The sequence below is a fragment of the Equus przewalskii genome, chromosome 8 (genome assembly GCF_037783145.1).
Source record: "Equus przewalskii isolate Varuska chromosome 8, EquPr2, whole genome shotgun sequence".
NCBI classification, from domain to species: domain Eukaryota; kingdom Metazoa; phylum Chordata; class Mammalia; order Perissodactyla; family Equidae; genus Equus; species Equus przewalskii.
The window spans coordinates 43432672-43450602 of NC_091838.1; positions in this window are offsets into that span (position 1 = coordinate 43432672).

Genomic DNA, 17931 nt, shown 5'->3' on the forward strand with positions numbered 1-17931 from the left:
TCACTTTGTATTTTGTGTGTTGTCTCTCTCTCCACCCTGGCGGCCTGTAAACACACACACCCCCGCCATCTGGAAGTTGCTGTGTTGATGCTGTGTTCTCCAAATGCACACATTAATGAAATAATGGGAAATATGCCATTGCTATTACCTGTAGGGAATGGGATTAAATATAGACATTTGTAATTCAAGAAACAAGGTGAAACATTTCTAAGATAAAATCCCCTCTCCTGAAACCCCCCTTCAAATGCTAGTGGCTTACATATCTTCATTATGATTTGAAGGACTGTAACACAGGCCCTGATTAGAAACATCTTGATTCCTAAGAGTTTCTGAAAAAAATCTCAGTATGTGAGCATTCAAAAAAGTGCTTAAATCTAAAGTGGCTGAAAGATTTCTCTACTTGCGGATCCTCCTTTAACTTAGTTAACTTAGAGCATTGTTTTTTAAAAAACGTTTTTACCATGGAAGAAGGAGGCTGAGGATGATGAGAAGGAAGAGGAGGGTTGGGGAGAGGAGAGGATGGAGATGGAGAAGATGGAGAAGGAAAAGGAGAAGAAAGAAAAAAGAGTTTGCTGCTGAGCTGAGAATTTGACTAGAAAGCCAAGGCCAGCTTGGAGCAGAGTTTTATGGCTGAGTTATAAACTCTGAAAATAGGGCTTTATAATGGAAATGTTGACAGACTCTCTACTATAACTGGGCTAGCGGATGCCCACTGTAATGTACTGTGTAATTTATAGGAGTCACCTGTTAAGCCATCTGGGAAAGAAAATTTCCCTTCTTTCAAAATGTTAATAATTTGATTAACCTTTTGAACTTCATCGTTATTCCAAATAGAGTCCACACTAGCCGGTTGCTCAAGATGGCAATTTGTATTAGCAGATAAAATTAGGCATAAGGAAAAAATCCATACTGAGTATATTTCTTATTCTCACCCTGTAGGAAAATGAGTTGTGAAGGGAGAAACTGCACCTTGATGGCTTGGTTTCTGCAAACTAAAGCCCACAAATTAGAGCAAGCATCAAGCTCTCTATACATGAATCCATATGCACATTTATCTTCTCTCCCTACCTTCCTCCCTTCTTGATTTTTCAGGCAAGAAACCAGGAACTGAGATCCCTCTTGCCCTCAGGGAGGATAGATATTGTTCACTCTGGGAACCTTGACTCTATAACTGTTTAATAGATTGTTAAATGGCTCATATATGTGGTTTTATGATATCTACACTTGTAGAGTTGGTCTCCATAAATGACTCCTCTGTTTTCCTCTATTCCTTCTTCTTTCACTTTTAGTATTGTTCTCATTCCTTATCAAAATATTCTTATAGACTCTCTATTCTCAACATTCCTTCACTAAATGACCAGCTCCTCGGCTTGGCTATATGAGCTTGTCTCTAATTCTCAGGACCTATCCATGGCGTTTTGACCCTTACAGAACAAATCTCACTAAAAAAATCTAACTGGATTTGAATTCCCTCAGACAGCAATGGAGTACTTTAATGAATGCTAGGTCTGTTCTTTGTTGTATGAAGATTTAGCACTTTTTAAATATGAAATTGCTCAATTTTTTGATTTGAGAATGCCATTTCGAACACAGACCAAAGCCCTCTAATCTATTTTTTTTTACTTAATTTCTCCAGGCTATTTTACTGTTAATCTGGGTTGCAAGTGTTTTTGTATGAGGGACACATCATTTTCTATGACATATGGTATTCCCATGTGATCTTCATTGAATAAATCGGGAGAACCTTTTCCATATTTCCTCCTGAACACTAAAGCAGTCATACCCTAAGTAAGTCAAATAGAAATGCTTATCTTAAGAAATGTAATTGTGGAAGAGCCAATCATGTTAAGAGACAGCCCCACAATTTTCTCCAACTCTTTGATCCAAGAGACAATGCTTATCAAAAGGACATACTGCCCAAGAAGATAGTTGTCTGATGGGAGATAAATATATGGCATCCTCTTGCACCTTCTGGTAAGTTCATCTCTATTTTGTTCTTAATAAGGCAATCAATAATCCTGGTTTTCCTGTGATGCTCCTAGTTTTAGCACAGAAAAGTCCTGCATCCCACGAAACCCCTCAGTTCCAGGCAAACTAGGACAGTGAACATCCTATTCTTACTGAGCAATTTCTTATTCTTTTTATTACCCGATTGTCATAGCACAAAAAAGAAGATAGAACTGTATAAAACTCAGTATAAGGAAGCATTTTCTGATTGCTAGAATATTCACAAATGCTGGGGCTTTCTTCAAAGACAGCAAGCTCTCTGTCACTGGGACTGTTCACATGAAAGTCGAATGACTACCTGCAAGGAGATTAGGGGGAGAATTCCTATTTTGTCAGAAAGACTGGACTTCATGACCTCCAAGGGTCTTCGCACCTCTAAATTTTAAAAATTCTGGATGGCTCCAAAAGACAGAAGTATGACAGCTTCAGGTGGACATCAGGAATCTTAAATTCTGGTGTCTTTATGTGCTCTGTGTAGGTTTTGCATTTTTCTGTTAATCTGGTTTTGTATCTTGCCTGGAGCCCTACTGAATGGGCGTGTATAGTGCTATCCTATTTTGTAACACGGTATATACTACTTGGGTTCTACTGGCTCCTTCTGTGATTTTCAAACACTTACCCTTGTTGGGATGGTGCCTGGGCTCTTCATTGGAACATGATGCTCATTAATGCCTTGACCGTTTCTCCACTGGAAACATGGTTCCTGCTTGCAGTTTGATGTCATCCACCCTTCACATACTCTGACACTCATATACATTTCACAGATGTGTCAAGAGAGGACTTAAGATGTTCAGAGGAAAAGTTTGCCAGGGCTACAGTGAGATTGTGTGGCACAGCCAAGAATGAAAAAGTCAAAAGTCTGGCTCTTAGTCCTTTTTTCTAAAGACTAGACACCACTCCCTCATTGGAACATATTTGATTTTAATGCCTTAAAGGGGCACAGAGAGCTGGCTGGTTTATAAAACCAAGAAATAATTTTCTTGCTGGAGCAGCACAGCCTTCCCTGCCACCATCTTGAGGGTATTTTGACCTTCCGTAATAGATAAAGTCTCTTTCCTCCATACCTCTTCCTCCACAGATCCCTCCTGAATTCTCTAGAAGAAAGTTTATTGTGATACTAGTTGTTTAAGAGCAACAGAAATTTCTAAAGTACATTAGACTGTTTACAAGTATATAAAGTGATACAGAATCTAGATTAGGAGGTGATTCTCAGGAGTTCCTTTCTCCTTGATATCTCTTTTGAGATCTCAAAGAAGAGGATCTGGAAACAAAATACTTTTTATTCTTTCTATGTCTAAGTTGTGCTTGCCTTCCTTGAATTGTCAGAAAAATCTCTTGCTCTACTGAACCCAAGACATCCTGAACTCAATCTTTTTCTCTTTGTCACCCTTCATTCTCCCACCTCAGATGGTTGGATTCCCTCTGATGTTATTGTAAGCCCTTTCAATTATTCATTAAGCATTTATTGAGCACCTACTGCATTCTGTGTAACATTCTGACTTGAGAAAGTAAAGTAAGCGGTGTCCCTATTGTATCCTTGACGAGCTCACTTTGTATATGATGGTGGTGGGAGAGAAAGATAGAAAAATTTCTAAAAACAACCAACAATAATATAATTTAGTAAGTGTTCAAAGGTCTAAACTGAAAGCCATTTAGACTTTTCTAGAACAGGCAGAGAGGCAGCCATTGTTTTCCCATTAACATGAGCTACTGGTCATTTAACATGTTTGCCCTGATGATATGAACTTATCTATGTAGTAGATGGGACACATAAGCCTCTATCTGCATTTTAATAAACCAGATCACCCAATACGCTTGTACTGGACTGTGTTAGTACTGGCTTCTTTAGACTTGACTTCTGATCTTTGCTTTGGTGTGATGCCATGAGCTCATATTTTTGGACATCATTAAAAAAAATCCCCATGAAACTTGACATTGTGTTTAATGTAACAAGTAAAATACGAAAATATTTGATACAATGTTTTCTCTGTTAGGACCCAAGGGAGAATATTTTATCCAGGCTCAGCATTAGAAATAGTTACACATTTTTGGAGAATTGAGTTCTTTTTAGCTTATGGAGATTGTGACCTTTTTAAATGATTGTGCTTTCCTTTTTGAACTAGGTCTTAATAGTCACGTAGTTCAATCATTCCTGTCCAATACTTATATCCTCTCAACTAGATGTCTAATCCAATGTTTGTCAACTTTTTAGACTGTAGCCCACACTAAAAACACATTTTACATTGTGACCTAGTGCACACATCTACGTACAAACACACACACCGATAGTTAAAGTTTCACAAAACAATACTAAATTTCTACTGCAATGCCCTATATTTTTTATTCTCTTGTCTTCTGTTCCAACACATTACATTCCAAATTTTTAAAAATGCTTGTCATAACTCACTAAATTGATTTTATAACTCTTTAGTGAGTTGTGACCCACAGGTTGAGAAACACTGATTCAATTCTTTCTTTGAACACTTCCAGCTACAGACAACTTCGCAAGGAAGCCCATTTTATCATTGGAAAACGTGGAATTCCTCTTTCAACTGAGCTTAAACCTGCCTTCTTGGTAGATCCCGCCCAGGATCCTCCTAGTTCTATCTTTCAGTTTTATGCAGAACAGTCCAGTCCTTTTTTTTTTTCTTTTTTCTGCTTTTTCTCCCTACATCCCCCCAGTACATAGTTGTATATTTTAGTTGTGAGTCCTTCTAGTTGTGGCATATGGGACTCTGCCTCAGCATGGCCTGATGAGCAGTGCCACGTCTGCGCCTAGGATCCGAACCGGCGAAACCCTGGGCCTCTGAAGCGGAGCGCGCAAACTTAACCACTCGGCCATAGGGCCGGCCCCTAGGCCAGTCCTTCTTATTCCTGACCACCCTTCCAATATTTGAAGGGAATATGTCTCCCTGAAAACTCCTCACCCATTTATATTTGGTTGTGGCTCTAGAAAGAGGCTTGGTGGCCAGACATCAATAGCTGAAGAGAAGTGTTAGGCCAGGGCAATTAGAAATGTTCCCTGAAGCATTTGAGTAATTTGAAGGAAAGCGTTACTTTTTAAAAATGTGCTCAATTTAATGGAACAATTGCCCCAATTCCCTACTTTACTTCAGCTGTGGAAAACCTGGCCCAACTTCTGCTACATATTGATTTTGCTTAAAGGTGGCAAGTGACAACACAGCCATTACATAAATGACATGAGAAAACAGCCTTCTTCCTCTAAGGTATTTAGCACGCTCCACAGATGGTGACGGCCTAATTCAGTCCAAAGAAGAAACAAGTGAAATCATTCACTCAATTACTTTCATTGGGTAAAGGCAGTGTGGCGCTCTTGGCTCTCCCAGAAGAAAAAAACCCTTCCTGAGACTGCCATGCATGGGCAATTTCATTACAACAGAGTTCCAGTCACATCTTGTTTTCTTAAACTTGTATTATTGAAAGATTAGTCTTCTGTTTATGGTTACATTGCCAAGTATCCAAAGCAGAACTCTCTCCTTCATTCGGAGTTAATCGAACTGAAATGGACATGGCATTACCAAGGCCCATGGCCCTATGAGATCAGAATTACTCAATCTGCATCACTCAGGATAGAAGTTTTTGAAAGAAGTTAGGATAAATTGACAAAGGTTGCTTACCTCAGAATACAGAGTTCAAAATGCAGTTCAAAAAGACTTTATTATAATTACATGCTGTAATGGGAAAGATTAAAATGTTGTATGGCTGGATAGTAAGACTGCTTAAGTGATGGCTAAACCCAATGTTGAGAAGTGATCAAGGGTGTTCACTTTATTCTTGATTCCTATATGCAAAAGTGAGGCGTAAATCTGTGTCCCTGAAGGGAAGTCTTGGGGAGAATGATTCCCTCAATTGATGGCAAATTCCCTTAAATATGTTGATATTGAGAGGAATATCCTTGTCTTATACAATCCTGGATTCCACAGAACTTTAACTGAAGCTCAAGAATAAAACATGGATATTTAACTAAACTGATGAGGATGAACCAAGATAAGAATAGGCTTATATAATCTGTTGCCACAGGATTTCAGTTTTAAGATAGTTCTTTGGTATTTTCAGAGAGCTTTATTTTAAGGTGGTTTCATTCAGAAAACATACTGAGTGAGAAAGCAATCATCCCGTAAACAATCTTTTATTTTCTTAGTAGTTCTGTTTCTCTTTCTCGTTTCTAGTTTGCATCATATTTTAGTCTTTCTCAGTAGTCTATTCTTGGCTAAGATTTCTTATATTTAATTTTTTTATTGATTTGAATTTAGGCGTTTAAACTTGAAGCTCTTGTGAGGAGTGGCAACTAAGAGCCTTACTGAAGTTTTGGCTAAGGTCTAAGTCTTTTGACAATATAAGGCCAAGGAAGGGGCAGACGGTATTAAGCGGGAGAAGATTCAAAACCTGTGTTGTTGCCCATGATCTCATTTATCAGAAAGGAATGATGTTCCTGGGATCGACAAAAGATGACTTTCTTAGAAAGGGAGATACTGCTATTTGAACATACAAGGTACTCTCAACTGGGTGGAACTTTCAATAAATGTGAAGGACAAGACCACATGGTGATTTAGGAAGGGTAATGAATATTATTAGCCTCATCTGCAGTTATTAGCTTCTTTCATTCCATCTTTCCCTTTTTCTTTGAAGTGGTTGGCAAAAATCAAGATATGGACAAATTCATAGTAGGGATTATAAGATTCTGGCCTGAAGGCTGAAAATATCCTACAGATGGATTTTATTTGGAGCACTCAATGTTAAAATAAAAACACTCATTCATGATAAAAACTTTCAGAAAAATAGGAATAGAAGGGAACTTTATTAACTTGGTAAAGAGCATGTACGAAAGCCTACAGTTAATATTACACTTAATGGTAAAAGATTGAATTCTTTGTTCCTCAGATCAGAACAAGGCAAGGATGTCCACTGTCACCACTCTTATTCACCAGGGCACTGGAAATTTGGTTAGTGCAACAAAGCAAGAAAAGGAAATAAAAGGCATACAGATTGGAAAAGAAGAAATAACACTGTCCCTATTTACAGATGATGTGATTGTCTATATAGAAAAGTCCAAAAGAATCTACCAAAAACCTCTTAAAACTAACTAACTTTAGTAAGGTCATAGGATATGAGATAAACATACAAAAATCAATTATATTTCAATGCAGTAGCAACGAACATATGGATACCTTTACAATTGCTAAAAAAATATTTAAGTGTAAATGTGACAAAATATGAACAGGGCTTATAGGCTGAAAAGTACAAAACGTTGATGAAAGAAATAAAAGAAGATCTAAATAAATGGAGACATAGTGTGTTCATGGATTGGAAGATCTAATGTATTAAAGATGTCAACTCTCCCCAAATTGGCAGAGTTTTAATGCAATTCAAAATCCCAGGATGATATTTTGAAGATGTAGAAAAGATTATTCTAAAATTTTATGGAAAGGCAAAAGGACAAGAATCACTCATATCTTTGAAAAGAAGAAAACAGTGGGAGGAATCAGTCTACCCAATTTCAAGACACATTGTATAGTTACAGTAATCAAGACTGTGTGGTATTAGCAGTGGGACAGACACATCAATAAATGGAATAGAATAGAGAACCCACAAATAGACCCATATGAATATTCCCAAATAATTTTTGACAAAGATATGAGAGCAAATGGTGCCTGAGCAAGCAGACACCTAGACACAAAAAAATGAAACTTTTCCCCAAGTCTCACACTTTCTACAAAAATTAACTCAAAAAGACTTAAATGTAAAACATAAACCTATGATAATCTTAGAAACAATATAGGAGAAAATCTCTGAGAACTAGAACTAGGCAAAAAGTTCTTAGACTTGATACCGAAAGCCTGATCTATAAAAGACAAATTGGATAAATTGAGGTTCATCAAAATTAAAACTTATGGTCTGTGAAAGTCTCTATTAAGAGAATGAAAGAGAAGCTAAAAATTGGCTGAACACATTTTCAAACTACATTTCTGAAGACCTGGTATCTAGAATATATAAAGAAATCTCAAAACCGAATAGTAAAAGAATAAAACAAAAACAAAAACCCAAATAATCTAACTTCTAATTAGAAAATGAGCAAAAGACATAAAGAGACATTTACCAAAGAGGATTTACAGATGACAAAGAAGCACATTGAAAGATGCTCAACATTATTACCCATTAGGGAAATGCAAATTAAAACTACAGTGAGATATCACTACACACCTGTCAAAGTGGCTAAAATAAAAAATAGTGACATCAAATGCTGACAAGAATACAGAGAAACTGGATCACTCATACATTGCTGGTGGGAATGTAAAATGGTGCAGCCATTCTGAAAAACAGTTTGGCAGTTTCTTAAAAAATCTAAACATGCAACTAATGTATGACCCAGCAATTGCACTCCTGGGAATTTATCCCAGAGAAATAAAAACTTTTCATCATAATTAAAACTTATGCTCTGTGAAAGTCTCTGTTAAGAGAATGAAAGAGAAGCTAAAACCTGTACATGAATGTTCATAGCAGTTTTATGCAAAATAGCCAAAATTTTGAAACAATACAGGTATCTTTCAATGGGTGAATGGTTAAACAAACTGTGGTATATCCATACCATGGAATACTACTCAGCAATAAAAGGGAACAAAATATTGATAAATGCAACAACTTGATTGAATCTTCAGAAAATAATCCAGAGTGAAAAAAACCAATCCTAAAAGCTTACATATTGTTGCTCCACTTATATAACATTTGTGAAATGACAAAATTTTAGAAATGGAGAACAAATTGGGGGTTGCCAGGGATTCAGGAGAGGGTGGGAGCAGAAAGTGGGTGTGACCATAAAAGGGCGACATGAGGGATCCTTGTCGTGATGGAAATGTTCTGTGTCCTAACTGTATCAATGTCAATATCCTGGTTGTGATGTTATACCATAGTTTTTCAAGATGCTACCTTAGTGGGAAACTAGCTAAAGGGTACATAGGATCTTTGTATCATTTCTTAACACTGTACAAGAATCTATAATTATCTCAAAATAAAAGAGTAAAAGAAAAGCCTTCAGACAAGGTCTTCAGTTCACCAGAACCTCCACTATTTTCAGTGTAATTCATTAAATTAAATTAGTCTACACTAATTTCAATTTAATTTTAACTATTTTCAATATATTTTCCAATCTAGTAGTTTGCTTTATACACTTGCGTTATCTGCCTGGCACCTACAGGCATGCGTGAGAAAGGAAGGAAGGAAGGAAAAAAGGAAGGAAGGGAGGGAGGGAGAAAGAAAAAAACAGAATGCGATCTTGCTAACAAAATACACACAAGAAATGTCATGTGGCTCCCCTCTCTTGAGGACAGATGAATTCTTTTTGGAAAATTGGGTGAGTTTTAGCATTTGGAGACATTGTGTTCTCATACTAGTTCAGAGACCCATAGTGGAGAATGGGACCTTATACAACACATTTTGCTAAAAGAATCTTTGTGTGTGTCTCTCCTCCATTAAATTCCTTGAGGGCTGGGACTGTAACTTATTTGTCCTTTGCACTCCTTTTCCCTCTCCCTTCTTCCCTCCACCTAGACTAGAGGCTTAATCCAGCATTTACTAGGCGAGAGAACAGATTTCTAAGTTGATTAGCAACATACCATGATCACAACACAAACCACATATACCCATCATCTGGTAACTACCTTTCTAACCTTAATTTACACAATTTCTGTCCAGGTGCCTAATGATTTAGCGAATATGAACTGCTCCAGGCTGCATACATGTTGGGGAGTTTTCTCCACTCACTGCCTTTGCCCACACTGTTTCCTTTATCTGGTGTTCCCTCCTCCATTCTCACAGGTCCAAAAACTATTGATCTGTAACAGTCTAAAGGACATCTCTTCCAAGAAGTCTTCCATGATGCAAACACTATTTCACAGTTTATCTGTATCTCTTGTCAGTTTCAATCTTGTAGGAGCATGAGACTCACCCTGTGCTACTGAAGTTCACTTGGGGGCCAATTTGTCCTGATCCTTCTAAATTTTCCTACAGAAATGGCTTCAGTGCATTGCCCACAGCAGACCCCATAAATATGCATTGAAAGACAGTGCATAAAAATGCACTGGTGGCACAGTGGTTAAGTGCGCATGTTCTGCTTTGGTGGCCCGGGGTTCGCTGGTTCGGATCCTGGGTGTGGACACGGCACCGCTTGGTAAGCCATGCTGTGATAGGCGTCCCACATATAAAGTAGAGGAAGATGAGCACGGATGTTGGCTCAGGGCCAGACTTCCTCAGCAAAAAGAGGAGGATTGGCAGCAGATGTTAACTCAGGGCTAATCTTCCTCAAAAAAAGAAAAGAAAAGAAAAGAAGAAAGAAAGACAAAAGAAAGAAATTTAGAATGCCCAGGTTAGCATAATGGAGGCTCTTAGGGTAGCAAATAAAAATGATAGGAAGCTAGAAAGGAAACCTGAGAGAGGATCAGAAGCAATAGCAGATGCTGTTAAAATGTTACAAAGGCTGATTTTACACGGCATTGGTAGAGATTAGGCCGCTCACCACAGCCAGTTTCACTGTAAATCATGTAACAGACCTTGTAGAAATGCCAAGATAGTAGAAGTCTACATAAAACACCGAGCTCCAAGACATGCTCAACTTGAAACATTGTTTACTTTCTTCATTAGGAGCTAAAGGGAAGCAAGTACAAGGCAGCGGGTAGCAATTACCTAATATCTTTGCAGAAAGAGAGATTTTTCAAAATGTGCTTTTCTTACTAATCCTTGAGGGGAAATGAGGTTTATTTATGGTGTCATAAGAGAACAGGTATTAATAGTAAAAGATTTTATATGACTTCATGTTTTTAGGAAAGTCATTTGTTTACAAATCCGACTCAATCAAACCCAAAGGTACTTAATATAGTCCAGATTTGAACGTCACCTGATTTGGTACCCAAATTTCAGACTAGAGGAAGTAATTATGATAGAGTGTATAGGTTGCTGTAAGAAGATATCGATTCTAAGTATTTCCTTACTATAGATGAAAATCTTAGAGTTAGATGGTCCTATAGTTCAGGGAAAGAATGGAATAATTAAGCATATTTCTTCTCTCTCTAGCTTTAACTAAAATTGTGTTAATGGAACTGTCTAAAGTTACTTAAATGTTTTGTTTGACAATTCAAGATAACAGTCTTTTGACCAAGAAATAGTTATGTAAATAAGACAAACAGATTGAAGTCCAGTTATATGAAAATAATTATGGTTAGTTTTATTCTCTTTCCATTGCTGACCAATAGTTAAAGAGGACCTCTAATTATTAAAAATGATATCTCACATTTGGATAAAACTTTGTACTTGTCAAAAAGTATTTACATGGTTTATTTTATTTGATCCTCCTTACAGTAATCTTGTGATTCAAGCAGAGATTATTATTTTTTTTACTCAAGAGCAAACTGAGACTCAAACAGAACAAAGCAAAACCCCCAGACAGATAATATATTAGAGTTTAGAGCTGGAAGGAGTCTCATGCGATTCTCTCTGTGAAAGCATTGTCATATGTCGTGTGATGCAGTTCATTTTGCAGTCTTTTGGTAGAGCTGCCTGACTTTAGCTGTGTGGAGTTACTCTTCTGTTTTGCAGATAAGGAATTTGGAGCCTGACAGGTTTGTGTCTTGGCCACGGTTGTGTGGTTGGGATGCTGCAGCAGCAGCACACACACTGGACAGCAGGCAAAGCAGCTGCTCCCAGATTGTACTCGACATCAGTTAAGTTCCTGTTCTAGGACATCCAGACTCTAGGACATCCCTACTTCCTACCTGAATCTGGGGGGCCGGTGTGATATGGAAGAGAGCACTTTGAACCTAAAGGCAAACAGTGATAATCTTGGCTGTCAGAAAAGTAGTGAAATGTCATGATGAGAGGGATGCTATACGCGAAAATGCACGGCGGTGCTTTGCGTGAGATCCCACGGCAGGCGAACCCCTAATAACTCATTCGTTAAACAGTGGACTCTGCCGTCCGTAATAGCAGCACCTTGACTGAGAATTCTTAGAGTGCTGTCGAAGCAGCCGCTGCTCACGTATAGCAGAGACCCATCACAGAATCCCCTGGGGAAAAGCTGGCACAACAAGCTTCAGTGTAAGGGAGAGGTAAAGAAAAGTGCCTTCTCCTGGAGACTGCTTAAGCAAAACTTCCTTCTTCTGCGAATGGAGACATAAAACAACAAATTTCTTCACTGAATTTAAATATTATTTTAAGAACAGAGTCATCTGGTCAGAATTTTCAGTGGGGTTTTCTTTGTACCATGATAACTGTAGCAAGAATGTCAGAAGGAGTTACTTTGTGCTTTGGATGAGGTGAGCACTCTCAAGGGTCTTTTTCAAATTCCTATAGCTATGGTTTTGAGAGGCCTTTAACAGAAAGCTTTTACAGAAATTCTAGTCAACTGCACTAGAGTAGGTGTCTATTATTCCTCTGTCCTTGTTATTGTATTGTTGTTGTTGAGGAAGCTTAGCTATGAGCTAACATCTGCCACCAATCCTCCTCTTTTGCTGAGGAAGACTGGCCCTGAGCTAACAATTGAGCCCATCTTCCTCTATTTTATATGTGGGATGCCTGCCACAGCATGGCTTAATAAGCGGTGAATAGGTCAACGCCCGGGATCTCAACGGGCGGACCCTGGGCCACGGAAGTGGAGCGTGTGAACTTAACTGCTATGTTCCTGGGCCCACCCCCTGGTTATTGTTTTAATAACAATAAAGTGGCAGACTAGTTTCAACTGTTACTTTGTGCTTTGACTAGATCTTGGCTCCAAGAAGGTAACCCAGGTCTTTGTGTGCCCTCATCTCAAGGACCTGAGAAGTTGCTTCAAGACCCCTCTGTGAAGGGATTATGCTACTTTTGTTTAGAGAGGGAGGGACGTGTGCTAGAAGGATAGAGATGGTGGTCAATTTGGGAAAGGGGAAACTATTCTCAAAGCTGGGAACGGGTGCAAGCCTGAGGGTTCTTGAGTGGTGAACAGCATCCTGGTTCCTCACAGTGCTGCCAGGACCCCAGAAGGGAAAGCTTCATGGTCCACCTGGGCAGCTTGGCCTCCAGATGTCAGGGCTCCCAATTGGGGCAAAACTGCGTGTCCCAGCTCAGCATGGAAGTGCAGAGCCTCCTGTATTCATGGAGGCCTCTTGGGTTTGGCGTGTTCACAGTGAGCAGTATGGACCAAAACTGAGAGTGCCCTCTTCAAATGCGAGGACCAGGGAAAGTCCCGTGGCATCTTTGAGTGATCCTGGGGGCAGTGGAAAGGAACACCAATAAAAACAGAAACTGAGTTTCTTGCTGTTCAGTGTCATCTGGTACAGTTTAAATTTGCTTTAGAGAAGCAAATGTGACATTAAGTCTATCTATCATTATAACAAAAATCACACTATCTGTATAGTTCTTTAAAGTTTACACTATACACTCACGCCTGCTATCTCATTGTGTCCTGATAGCCCTGTGAAGGGGTTAATGTTGTGGTTGTGCCCATTTTAGAAGTGATTTTCCCAAGGTCCCAGAGCTTGTTAACTAGCAGGGCAGCTCTTGTTGCTGCTGCTCTCCAGAGAGGATCCCTACTGCAGGCCTACGCTGCTTCATTCAGTCCCCTACCTTCATCTGCAGTGGCGACAGTCATTTAACAAACACTCCCTGAGGAGTTCCAACACGCTGGAACTGTAGAAGGCATGAGGATCCAAAATCCAATAAGACATGGTCCCTGCCCTCCAGGAATCTTAGCCTTGAAGAAAAGAACTCCTGGAGAAGAACGGGGGCTGTGGTCTGAGAGATGAGGAGCTGGGAGATGAGGCTGCAGGGGATGCCGCACCCAGATGATGGACGAATATGTTCCGAGCTTTTATTCTAGGAACTGTGAATAGCCATTATGGGATTTGATGTTTAATTTCTTTTTAAGTTACAGAAGTCATTGAATTATTAATTAATAAACCAATTCAACAAGTAGTTTTAAGTGTCAAGCCCTGTGTGGTGCTGAGGACATAGTGGTTACCAAGTTGGGTGTGGGTCTCTATCCTCACAAAATTTGTATTCTGGATGGAAAGAGATAGATAAAAAGTACGTTAGAAATAAACATAAGAAATCAGTTATGAACTGTGATGATGGCATGCTATGAAGAAAATAAACAGAGTCCTGGGATAAAGAGAAATGAGTGTTGAAGAATCAGAGATGTACAAAGAAATAAACTCTTCTTCCAGCTCCCACCTTCAACCCTCCGCAGCCCAGCCCGCACCCGCCTGTGGCGCATACCATTTCACAGCTTTATTCTAAAGCAAATGTATTGAAACATAGATGACTCTTTAAATTTTACAAATATAAGATCATGCTATACACATTATTTTGTGACCTGCTTTTCGTTTTTTAACCTAACAATGCATTATGGACACCTTTCCACGATATTACATTTAGGTCTGATTTCTTCTTTTAAATTGCTGCATAATATTGTTCCCAGGTATGGGTGTACTTCACTCAACTCTTCCTCTACTGATGGTCATTCAGGTTGTTTCTAGTTTTTCTGCTGTTACAAACAATGCTACAGCAAACATTCATATGCTGATATCCTTACGTATTGGTGTTTCTCTTTTTATTGGATAGAGTCCTAGGTGACAGAGCTAAAGTTCATTCCTTTTTAAATTTTAATATTTGCTTGCAGAGTGCTTTTCTTAAAAATTGTGGCAACATATGAAAGTGCATGAGTCCACGTATCCTCTCAGTCCTAGAAGTTCTCAATCTTCTAAATTTTTGCCAATCTTATTGGTGAAAAAACAGAATCTCATTGTTTTGATTTGCATTCACTTGATGACTAGAGAACATGCAACTGTTCATAGGTTTATTGGTCATTTTATTCCCTAATGGATGAATTCCCTGTTTATAGCTTTTTCCCCTTTTTTCTGTTGCATTGTCTTCTCACCAATGTAGGGATACTCTGTATATATCAGGGATATTAACATTTTCTTGTATGTGCTGTATATATTTCCTCGCACTTTATCATTTGCCTTTTGACTTTGTTTTTGGCATCATCGAAAGGTTTTAAGTAGGGGCGTAACCAGGTCTCATTTGTATGTTTGAAAACTCTTTCTGTGAGCACGTGGACGACTGACAGAAGGAACGAGATTGGCAGCAAGGGAACGTTGGGAGTTGGTAGCGGTTGCACTACTCCAGGAAGTGAATGGTGAGGGACTGAATTAATTCAGTGGTGGTGGGAAAGGAGAGGGAAAAATAGACTTGAGACTATAATGAACCGAAATCTATACGATACTGTGATTAATGGGATGGGAGTTGCAAGGGAAATTGAAGTTGGCTTTCAGGTTTCTGAGGCAAGTGAGTGGGAGCATGTTGGTGGCATTTTCTGAAAAGACACAGGGCATGTGTGAGAGTGGAGGTATCTAGTTTGGATTCAGATAAGGACTTTGAGGTGTCTAAAGGATGACCAAGTGGAGAGGTGCAGTAGGCTGTTCCGTGGGGGTCTTGCCTACAGGAGAATGATCCATACAGAGGAGCAGGTGATGGCATTTGGCAGCACAGAGATGTTGACTGACTACAGACATGGGGATGAAGGAAGCTGCTCTGAGGGAATGGGGATTCTGATGGGCACAGATGTCTGAGGAGGAAGCCCATGGAATACCCACATTCAAGAGAAAAGAAGCTGGTAATGGAGGATCTTTCTTGCCCTGAGGCCCCGGAAGTCTGCCTGCACTCAGGAGGGAAGAGGGCCCTCAGCGGGCGGAGAGTGTCTGCAGTCTAAGAAGAGGGCTGTGATGGTAGCCACACCTCCCTCACCTGCAGATAATTCTCTCCCTTCTCCTCTTCCCCTGACTACAGCCTGGGTGGGATCTAGAGATTCTCACCAGTTCTCCTCCCAGTGAAGGACATAGGCCTGCGGTCTCGCTGTGGCCACTTCTTTGCTTCTCCTTGGCTTCCAGCCAGAAATCAACACACTCCACCATGTCCCACTTCCTTCATATTCTCCAGGGGGCCCGGGTCGCTCTCTGACCTCCATTGCAGAGCTCAATTTACCCTCTCAGGGAAAGGTGGTGGAATCTTTCACTAGCTCCCTACAGCTTAATTTACGCCAAGGAAGTGAAATGAATTCTCCTTAACGAAGTTCCAGTGAATGAGCTCACCCCTCATTTGGTCTGTGATTTAAAAGACCACTCCAAGATCTGGCCTGTCCTCCAAATACCGGAAAACTGGCTCCCGCCCATGTGGAAATATTTGTTGTGCAAACTAGAGTGATATGCAGCAATTTAAAAAATTGCTTATACCTAATTTTTGTCCAATGGGAATAAAGGAGTTCCAGGTAACACAGAAAGAGAAAACTTCAGTGTTTGTCTCAGTGGCTAGTGACATGGTTTACAGAAGGACTTGTGAATGCAGACATGATCTAAGAAGCCAACATTTATGGAAGAACACACACTATGTAAAACACCTGGCCCCTTAAACAGGAACATGATACTTTCTCATTTATCCAAATGTGACTTGGCAATTAACTCATAGTCGCTGGCTCAGTGGCTGTTTGTCTCTTCACTTTGATGCAATGTAAATTTGGCACAAATCTAGGGCCATCTATAGTTTAAAACTGCCATGGCAAATGAGTCATAACCATTGAATGTTATGGTTGGAAGGGGCTTTAGAGACCATCTAGGCCCACCCCCTCATTTTTCAGGTGAGGAAACTGAGAGTAAGAGCTCGTCCAGATCACATGGCTAGCTGACATAACTGGATTTTGCCTGGGTTCCCTGCTCTCCAGTCCTATGGAGTTAGTACACCACCATGCTGTCACTCAACGGTCAACAGGAAGGGCTGGCTTTTGACTCCTCTGTCCTCCACCTGCCCCTCCTTACCTCCAAAGCCTCCAAATAAACATAAGAGTAAAACCACTGCCCTTGCTAAGCCAATTCAACCTTAGACAAGGCCTCTGACTTCCCTCCAGGCAGATGGCCACTTCTAAGGAACCTCCTCCTATGTAGAAATTTTGGAGCTACCACTGACTTTGGCCATAACATCTAGATGACGAAGCTGGCAACAGTGTGAAGGGTAAATAAGGAGTGAAAAGAAATACAAAAACTCCTGTGAACCTGTAATAATGTATCAAACATTAGATAATAAAAGACATCAGACCACAGGGCTATCTATAATTCATTTCCACTTTCCTCAGCACCCTGTTTATACCTGGCTCCAGTGACATGGGTAGGATATTTAACACTCGTAGGGGATCATTTTTTAAAAACATCTCCCTCCTCTATACTGAACTGATTAATGAGGTGAATAATAATGGCCAGAAAAGAAATACAGTGAAAATTTTATTTTCTTGATGTATGTGTATATAATTAGGCTAGTAAAAAAATTATTACAGTACTGAAAAGAAAAAAGTAATGGATTAATACTTTTAACTTATATTAATGTGTTTTTCTTGGAAAAGAGAACATCCATGTATCTATATTGTTCTGAAACTATAACAAATAATAATATTATAGTTTCTGTTTTTGAGCCTTAACTTCTGCAAATTTGCCAACAACAAATTTATCTTCTTTGCATGTTCATGATCAATAGACAGTATAGCCAGATTTGTCAATCTAGCTTTATTCATAATTGATAGAAGAACACTTTTTATTAAATTTAACTTATAATTTTTTTTTTCATGTGAAGCAACAGATATACAAATAGTTAGGAAGATCCTCACATATATGGGTAAGTTTGGTAGAAATTCATAAAAATCCAATCACAATATTCCAGAAATTTCCATATTGTTCATTCTTTTTTTTTCTTCAGGCACATTTCTAGCGGCTTTCTAACATCTTTTAGTAAAAACATTTCCACTAAAATATCTTCACTAGAAAATTTCTCAGAAATCTCTAATATTTCTGGTAAGAACTTCCAAAGTTTTAATTCTTTTGAAAAAATTATTTAAAAGCG